Source organism: Panthera uncia (assembly GCF_023721935.1).
Source record: "Panthera uncia isolate 11264 chromosome A1 unlocalized genomic scaffold, Puncia_PCG_1.0 HiC_scaffold_17, whole genome shotgun sequence".
NCBI classification, from domain to species: domain Eukaryota; kingdom Metazoa; phylum Chordata; class Mammalia; order Carnivora; family Felidae; genus Panthera; species Panthera uncia.
The window spans coordinates 125,045,688-125,055,831 of NW_026057577.1; positions in this window are offsets into that span (position 1 = coordinate 125,045,688).

Here is a 10,144-nt window from a genome sequence, read left to right on the forward strand (position 1 = left end):
TTACAGTAGCCAAGCTACGGAAGCAGCCCAAGTGTCCATCAATAAATGAATGGCTAAAGAAGATGTGGCACATATATTCAATGGAATATTATTCATCCACAAAAAAAAAAAGAATGAAATCTTGCCATTTGTGACAACATGGATGGACCTAGAAGGGGTTATGCTAAACAAAATAAGTCAGACAGAGAAAAGACAAAAACTATATGATTTCACTTATACGTGGAATCCTCAAAAACAAAACCAACAAGCAGACTCTTAAATACAGAGAACAAAGTGGTGGTTGCCAGAAGCAGGAGAGGAATGCAGAGGTATAAACTTCCAGTTACAAAATAAGTCAATCATGGAGATGAAAAGTTCAATGCAGAAGATATAGGCAATAATATTGTAATAACACTGTATGATAACCAGTGGTGATGACACTTAGTAACGTATACAATTATTGAATTATTACGTTGTACATGGGAAATTATATGATATATATTATAATATATAACATTATATATAATATATATAACATATATAACAATATAATATAACATTGTGCATTAATTACACTTCATTTGAAAATCAAAATAATAAAAAAATTTTTATTTATTTAAAAAAAACTTTTTTTTTTATTTATTTTTGAGACAGAGAGAGACAGAGCGTGAACGGGGGAGGGTCAGAGAGAGGAAGACACAGAATCTGAAACAGGCTCCAGGCTCTGAGCAGTCAGCACAGAGCCCGACGTGGGGCTCGAACTCACGGACCGCAAGATCATGACCTGAGCTGAAGTTGGCCGTTTAACCGACTGAGCCACCCAGGCGCCCCTAAAAAATTTTTTTAAAGCTCTCAATTTTTGAAAAAAAAGTACATGAACTGCATTCAATTTCATTGCTAATGTTGCCATTTATAGCATCTGCTTCATACATAAATGAAGTGACATTCTATCAGACATCAAAAACTGCACCATGTGATTTGTTCAGATTGCAATAGCAGCATTAGAGATTTAACATAACCAAAAGTATAATTTCCTGGAAGATTTGTGTAGTTGATGAAAATGGCAGTAGCCCCCTTTTTAAAAGGGCGTTTGGGGGCGCTTGGGTGGCCTAGTTGGTTAAGCATCCGACTTCGGCTCATGTCATGATCTCACAGTTCATTGGTTCGAGCCCCATGTCGGGCTCCAGGCTGACAGCTCAGGGCCTGGAGCCTGCTTCGGATTCTATGTCTCCCTCTCTCTCTGCCCTTCCTCCACTCATGTTCTGTCTCTCTCTCTCTCTCTCTCTCTCTCTCTCTCCCTCTCTCTTTCAAAAATAAATAAACATTTTAAAAATATTTTTTTAAGTAAACATTCTAAAAATATGTTTTTCAAAAGGTATTTATAAGAAGAGTAAACATCAGGACAATTTTGAGAACAATCTCACTTCCAGGAAGAGTGTAAAATCCCATGACATTCAAGATCCTGTGGCCTTTTTAATTCAGGAAGACAATAAAACAACTGACTCAAGTAAAGGAATAATTCCCACTTGGCCTGAGATCATTGACCAACTTCCTGTTTAGAGCTGGATGATAGAGGGCAGGAGCACGACTGCAGAAAACAAATCACTTTCTCCCAAGTACAGTTGGGGATGGGTGCCATGAATCTCCACAGACAATGGTAAGGTCTGCCTCCTCCTTTAAACACTGAGCGATGGTTTTTGCCTTTCAGCCAAGTAGAGCGTGCTGTTTGCCATGGCAGTCACCTCCTGCCCACGCAAAAAGCCCTGGCACACAGGATTTTTGCGAATTGCCTGCCCTGCCCTACAATTATTAGACAACAGGAGACGAGGGGAAGAGGGCAAGGAGAAGGAACCTGTTACCTGCCCAGCTCCTCTCTTTCTCTCATTGTAAATCCTGAGTTAGAAAGCAGCCTCTGCTCTCCCTGTTTCCCCCGTGCAGAGCAATAGTTGGCTCATGAGTCCAGCCAACAAAGGAGCCCCCCAGATATGGGAGAAGGGCCGGAAGGGCTGGGGGAAGCCGCCGGCCATGGTTCTCTGGCAGAAGCTGGTGCCACCAGCACCCACACTGCCCGGTGTCCCAGCTGTGGTTCAGCCCCTCTCAGCCTTCCTGGAGGCTTTTCCCACTCCAAGAGAGAGCAGCCTGTTTGATGTTCCATATGCTGGACAGAGAGAGAGAGAGAGAGAGAGAGAGAGAGAGAGAGAGTACATTCCCTTTGGAATTAGACAGAGAGAGAACAACAGATCAAATGATAATTTCCTACATTTTGCATCTTGCCCCCACTTTCTAGCTAACAGCCAGGGAGCTGACGATTTGTTCCTGTGAGTGACAAGATTTCAGTGCCTCTTCCCATCTTTGCTCGCAACAACTTACCCCACCCCAACGACGTGCCTCCAGACAGGGGGAAGCTAACTGCTTGGAGGGCTGGCTGTAATAAAAACAAGCAGGGGCTGGGAGCTCATGCATGTTGCAGAGGGGATCTGTGTTCCCAGCCTGCAAAAGGCCAGTTGCAAAGGTGCCAGATAACAAATAGGCCAGCGGTTCAGTAGAACAAAAATACTTTGTTCCTTCTTTCCTCTCCTCCTCGCCTTCCAGCCTTCCCCTGCCTTCCATTCTCCTCTCTTCCCGTTCCCTTCTGTTTTTTCTCTCTCTCTCCCTCTCCCCCTCTTTCTTTCTCTCTCTTTCTTCTCTCTCTCTCCTCTCCCTACTCATGAACATTGAAATTAGTGTGTTTAAGAGATTTGGAAAAAAAACAGCATTTCAGGGGTCACCTGGGTGGCTCAATTGGTTAAGCATGTCAGGTCATGATCTCCCAGTTCATGGGTTTGACTCCCACATTGGGCTTTCCACTGCCAAAGGATCCTCTGTCTCCCTCTCTCTGCCCTTCCCCCATTTTGTCTCTCTCAAAAATAAACAAACATTTTTTTAAAAAATGAAAAAAAGAAATCAGTTTTTTGGGAGTGTATTTCCACTTCCCAAAGGGCTCATCTTGACCCCTCGGGTCCCAGCAAACTAGTGGTGTTTTGTTTTGTTTTGTTTTGTTTTGTTTTGTTGACAGGCCCTACCCATAGCCACACCCTACCTTGAGATGCAATTGAATGGAGGTCCACTGTGCCTGTGGTTGCAGCCGGGAATGTATTTCACAAAATTCCCAGTAGCTCTTTGTGACTTGAGATTAAAGACCAGCAGCAGCCAGTCGAGCACAGCTACGTTCTGTCATTACCAGCAGCCCTTACTTTGGTCTAGCAAAGAACTTGACGTTATGAGGGAGCTCTGCAAACACCTTCTAGAGGACAATCATTGGAATCACTGTTCTCTTAGAAGCACAGTTCTGAAGGTCTGAAGCCAGGAAAATGTCCTACACTTATGTCTTTCCACATGAGAAGTATAGAAGAGCATAAATGACAAGCAAGAAGAGGGGCAGGCTCACAGAAAGTTCTTGCTTCTAAGCTGGAATAAGAAAGGAATGAAATGATAATAAAGATAATGCTTTAGAAAATCTCTCTGAGCAGGACTCCCTCGTGTCAGCATGTCTTTATGACTGTGTTGAAGGTAGCTAGTAGGCCAGGCAAGCTGCGGCTGCTTCATGCCGAGACGCGGACGGTAATGCAAGCCCATCCTGATAAACTGGGAGCAGGTGATCTGGCGTATAGGTGCTATTACTGAGGCCATTTGGCCGCCTGACCTGTCTCTCGGTCACCCACAGAATTCCGGATCCTTACAGTTTGCAACTTGGCTTTTCAGATGTTTACAAAGCATCAGGTTTTTGTTGGCTCAGAGGGAGACCTGGCTGGAGGCTTCTGTTCCATGAACTAAATGCCAATGTCTAATAGTTGCTAGACTCACAGAGGTGCTATGATGTCATGGGCCTGCTTGGGCTGGGACCAGTTTTGTGACCTTGGAGATGCCCTCACTTCTCTGGCCCTAGATCCTTTAGTTTCTAAAATTAGGGGAGAAAATGTTTTTTTCTTGTTATAACAGCTTTCTTGAGATATAACTCACACACCATAAAATTTACCCTTTTAAAAAGCATACAGTTCAGAGCTTTTTAGTATAATCACAGAGCTGTGCAATCATCACCACTATCTAATTTTAGAACATTTTCTTCAACCCAAAAAGAAACTATGCCACTTTAGCAATCAATCACATTTCTCCCTCCCCCTGGTCCCTGGTGACCCCTAATTTACTTTCTGCATCTATGGATTTGTCTATTCTGGACATTTCATATAAATAGAATCATACGTCCTTTTTTGTTTGGCCCCTTTCACTTAGTATGTTTTCAAAGTTCATCCATGTTACAGCAGGTACGAATACTTCATTCCTTTTTATGGTCAAGTAATATTCCACTGTATGGTGTATCACATTCTGTTTATCCATTCATCTGTGGATGGACATTTGGATTATTATAAATGGCTATTATAAATGGTGCCTCTATAAACATTCATGTAAAAGTTTTTGTGTGGACATATGTTTTAATTTCCCTTGGGTATATACTCTGGAGTGGAATTGCTGGGTCATATGGCAACTTTACATTTAGCATTTTGAGAAACTGCCAGTATATTTTTGGCTGCACCATTTTACATTACCACTGGCAGTGTTGAAGTTTCCAATTTCCTTACATCCTCATCAACACCTGTTATTGTCTGCTTTTTTGTTTTAGCCTTCCTAGTGGGTTTGAAGTGTTTTCTTTTTGAAGTATCATTACGTACAATATCCCATTAGTTTTAGGTGTACATCATAGTGATTTGATATTTTTCTATATTATGAAATGATCGTCATGATCGGTGTAGTTACCGTCGGTAACCATGCAAAATTATTACAATATCGCCGACTATATTCCCTATACAGTACATTACATCCCCACGACTTATTTATTTCATAACTGGGAGTTTGTACTTCCTAATTGCCTTCCCTATTTTGCCCTGTCCCCTCATCCACTCTCCTGTCTGATAACCAACAGTTTCTTTCCTAGATCTATGAGTCTGTTTCTATTTTGTTGTTTTTTAGATTCCACATATAAGTGAAATCATATGGTATTTGTCTTTCTCTGACTTATTTCACTTAGCATAATACCTTCTAGGTCCATCCATGTTGTCACAAATGGAAAGATTTCATTCTTTTTTAAGGCTCAGTAATATTCCACGATATATATATATAGCACTTCTTCTTTATCGAATCATCTAGCAGTGATCACTTGGGATGCTTCCATATCTTGGATATTGTAAATAATGCTGCAATAAACATAGAAATGCATATATTTCTTTGAATTTGTAATTTTGTTTTCTTTGGCTAAATATCCAGAAGTGGAATTGATGGATGGAATGATAGTTCCATTGTTAATTTTTTGAGGAAACTCCATATTATTTTTCGTAGTAGCTGCAAGGGTTTATATTCCTTCCAACAGTGTATGAGAGGTTCCTTTTCTTCACATCCTTTCCAACATTTAATTTTTTTTTGTCTTTTTGATAATAGCCAATCTGACAGGTAGGAGGAAGTATCTCATTGTGGTTTTGATTTATTTCCCTGATGATCAGTAATATTGAGCATCTTTTCACTTGCCTGTGGCTATCTGTATGTCTTCCTTGCGAAAATATCTATTCGAGCTCTCTGCCCATTTTATAATCAGGTTGTTTGTTTCTCATATATTAAGTTGTGGAAGTTCTTTATATATTTTGGATCTTAACCTCTTATTGGATATATGATTTGCAAACATCTTCTCCTGTTCAGTAGGTTGCCTTTTCATTTTGTTGGTTGTTTTCTTCACTGTGCAAAAGCTTTTTAGTTTGATGTAAGTTCATTTGTTTGTTTCAGCTTTTGTTATCCTTAACTGAGGAGACTGGGCCAAAAATATGTGTGTGTGTGTGTGTGTGTGTGTGTGTGTGTGTGTGTGTATCAGAGATAACTACCTATTTCATCTTGTAGAAATTTTATGGCTCAGGTCTTACATTCAAATAATTAATCCAGAAAGGGGTTCCGGAAGATGGCGGCGTAGGAGGACGCGGGGCTCACAGCGCGTCCGGCCGATCACTTAGATTCCACCTACACCTGCCTAAAGAACCCAGAAAACCGCCAGAGGATTAGCAGAAGGGAGTCTCAGGAGTCAAGCGCAGACGAGAGGCCCACGGAAGAGGGTAGGAAGGGCGGCGAGGCGGTGCGCGCTCCACGGACTGGCGGGAGGGAGCCGGGGCGGAGGGGCGGCTCGCCGGCCAAGCGGAGCCCCCGAGTCTGGCTGGCAAAAGCGGAGGGGCCGGACGGACTGTGTTCCGACAGCAAGCGCGACTTAGCGTCTGGGAGGTCAGAAGTGAACAGCTCTGCTCGGAAAGCGGGAAGGCTGGAGGACAAAGGGAGGGAGAGCTGCCGAGCCCCCGGACGGCAGAGCTCAGCTTGGCGGGGAACAAAGGCGCCAGCGCCATCTCCCCCGCCCATCCCCCAGCCAAAATCCCAAAGGGAACCAGTTCCTGCCAGGGAACTTGCTCGCTCCGCGCAAACACCCAACTCTGTGCTTCTGCGGAGCCAAACCTCCGGCAGCGGATCTGACTCCCTCCCGCTGCCACAGGGCTCCTCCTGAAGTGGATCACCTAAGGAGAAGCGAGCTAAGCCTGCCCCTCCAGCCCCCGTGCACCTTGCCTACCCACCCCAGCTAATACGCCAGATCCCCAGCAACACAAGCCTGGCAGTGTGCAAGTAGCCCAGACGGGACACGCCACCCCACAGTGAATCCCGCCCCTAGGAGAGGGGAAGAGAAGGCACACACCAGTCTGACTGTGGACCCAGTGGTGGGCTGGGGGCAGATATCAGGTCGGACTGCGGCCCCGCCCACCAACTCCAGTTAAACACCACAGCACAGGGGAAGTGCCCTGCAGGTCCTCACCATTCCAGGGACTATCCAAAATGACCAAACGGAAGAATTCCCCTCAGAAGAATCTCCAGGAAATAACAACAGCTAATGAACTGATCAAAAAGGATTTAAATAATATAACAGAAAGTGAATTTAGAATAATAGTCATAAAATTAATCGCTGGGCTTGAAAACAGTATACAGGACAGCAGAGAATCTCTTGCCATAAAGATCGAGGGACTAAGGAAAAGTCACGAGGAGTTGAAAAACGCTTTAAACGAAATGCAAAACAAAATGGAATCCACGATGGCTCGGCTTGAAGAGGCAGAGGAGAGAATAGGTGAACTAGAAGATAAAGTTATGGAGAAAGAGGAAGCTGAAAGAAAGAGAGATAAAAAAATCCAGGAGTATGAGGGGAAAATTAGAGAACTAAGTGATACACTAAAAAAAAATAATATACGCATAATTGGTATACCAGAGGAGGAAGAGAGAGGGAAAGGTGCTGAAGGGGTACTTGAACAGATTATAGCTGAGAACTTCCCTGAACTGGGGAAGGAAAAAGGCATTGAAATCCAAGAGGCACAGAGAACTCCTTTCAGACGTAACTTGAATCGATCTTCTGCACGACATATCATAGTGAAACTGGCAAAATACAAGGATAAAGAGAAAATTCTGAAAGCAGCAAGGGATAAACGTGCCCTCACATATAAAGGGAGACCTATAAGACTCGTGACTGATCTCTCCTTTGAAACTTGGCAGGCCAGAAAGGCTTGGCACAATATCTACAGTGTGCTAAACAGAAAAAATATGCAGCCGAGAATCCTTTATCCAGCAAGTCTGTCATTTAGAATAGAAGGAGAGATAAAGGTCTTCCCAAACAAACAAAAACTGAAGGAATTTGTCACCACGAAACCAGCCCTACAAGAGATCCTAAGGGGGATCCTGTGAGACAAAGTACCAGAGACATCACTACAAACATAAAACATACAGACATCACAATGACTCTAAACCCATATCTTTCTATAATAACACTGAATGTAAATGGATTAAATGCGCCAACTAAAAGACATAGGGTATCAGAATGGATAAAAAAACAAGACCCATCTATTTGCTGTCTACAAGAGACTCATTTTAGATCGGAGGACACCTTTAGATTGAGAATGAGGGGATGGAGAACTATTTATCATGCTCCTGGAAGCCAAAAGAAAGCTGGAGTAGCCATACTTATATCAGACAAACTAGACTTTAAATTAAAGGCTGTAACAAGAGATGAAGAAGGGCATTATATAATAATCACAGGGTCTATCCACCAGGAAGAGCTAACTATTATAAATGTCTATGCGCCAAATACCCGAGCCCCCAGATATATAAAACAATTACTCATAAACATAAGCAACCTTATTGATAAGAATGTGGTCATTGCAGGGGACTTTAACACCCCACTTACAGAAATGGATAGATCATCTAGACACACAGTCAATAAAGAAACAAGGGCCCTGAATGATACATTGGATCAGATGGACTTGACAGATATATTTAGAACTCTGCATCCCAAAGCAACAGAATATACTTTCTTCTCGAGTGCACATGGAACATTCTCCAAGATAGATCATATACTGGGTCACAAAACAGCCCTTCATAAGTTTACAAGAATTGAAATTATACCATGCATACTTTCAGACCACAATGCTATGAAGCTTGAAATCAACCACAGGAAAAAGTCTGGAAAACCTCCAAAAGCATGGAGGTTAAAGAACACCCTACTAACGAATGAGTGGGTCAACCAGGCAATTAGAGAAGAAATTAAAATATATATGGAAACAAACGAAAATGAAAATACAACAATCCAAACGCTTTGGGATGCAGCGAAGGCAGTCCTGAGAGGAAAATACATTGCAATCCAGGCCTATCTCAAGAAACAAGAAAAATCCCAAATACAAAACCTAACAGCACACCTAAAGGAAATAGAAGCAGAACAGCAAAGGCAGCCTAAACCCAGCAGAAGAAGAGAAATAATAAAGATCAGAGCAGAAATAAACAATATAGAATCTAAAAAAACTGTAGAGCAGATCAACGAAACCAAGAGTTGGTTTTTTGAAAAAATAAACAAAATTGACAAACCTCTAGCCAGGCTTCTCAAAAAGAAAAGGGAGATGACCCAAATAGATAAAATCATGAATGAAAATGGAATGATTACAACCAATCCCTCAGAGATACAAACAATTATCAGGGAATACTATGAAAAATTATATGCCAGCAAATTGGACAACCTGGAAGAAATGGACAAATTTCTAAACACCCACACTCTTCCAAAACTCAATCAGGAGGAAATAGAAAGCTTGAACAGACCCATAACCAGCGAAGAAATTGAATCGGTTATCAAAAATCTCCCAACAAATAAGAGTCCAGGACCAGATGGCTTCCCAGGGGAGTTCTACCAGACATTTAAAGCAGAGATAATACCTATCCTTCTCAAGCTATTCCAAGAAATAGAAAGGGAAGGAAAACTTCCAGACTCATTCTATGAAGCCAGTATTACTTTGATTCCTAAACCAGACAGAGACCCAGTAAAAAAAGAGAACTACAGGCCAATATCCCTGATGAATATGGATGCAAAAATTCTTAATAAGATACTAGCAAATCGAATTCAACAGCATATAAAAAGAATTATTCACCATGATCAAGTGGGATTCATTCCTGGGATGCAGGGCTGGTTCAACATTCGCAAATCGATCAACGTGATACATCACATTAACAAAAAAAAAGAGAAGAACCATATGATCCTGTCAATCGATGCAGAAAAGGCCTTTGACAAAATCCAGCACCCTTTCTTAATAAAAACCCTTGAGAAAGTCGGGATAGAAGGAACATACTTAAAGATCATAAAGGCCATTTATGAAAAGCCCACAGCTAACATCATCCTCAACGGGGAAAAACTGAGAGCTTTTTCCCTGAGATCAGGAACACGACAGGGATGCCCACTGTCACCGCTGTTGTTCAATATAGTGCTGGAAGTTCTAGCATCAGCAATCAGACAACAAAAGGAAATCAAAGGCATCAAAATTGGCAAAGATGAAGTCAAGCTTTCGCTTTTTGCAGATGACATGATATTATACATGGAAAATCCGATAGACTCCACCAAAAGTCTGCTAGAACTGATACATGAATTCAGCAAAGTTGCAGGATACAAAATCAATGTGCAGAAATCAGTTGCATTCTTATACACTAACAATGAAGCAACAGAAAGACAAATGAAGAAACTGATCCCATTCACAATTGCACCAAGAAGCATAAAATACCTAGGAATAAATCTAACCAAAGATGTAAAAGA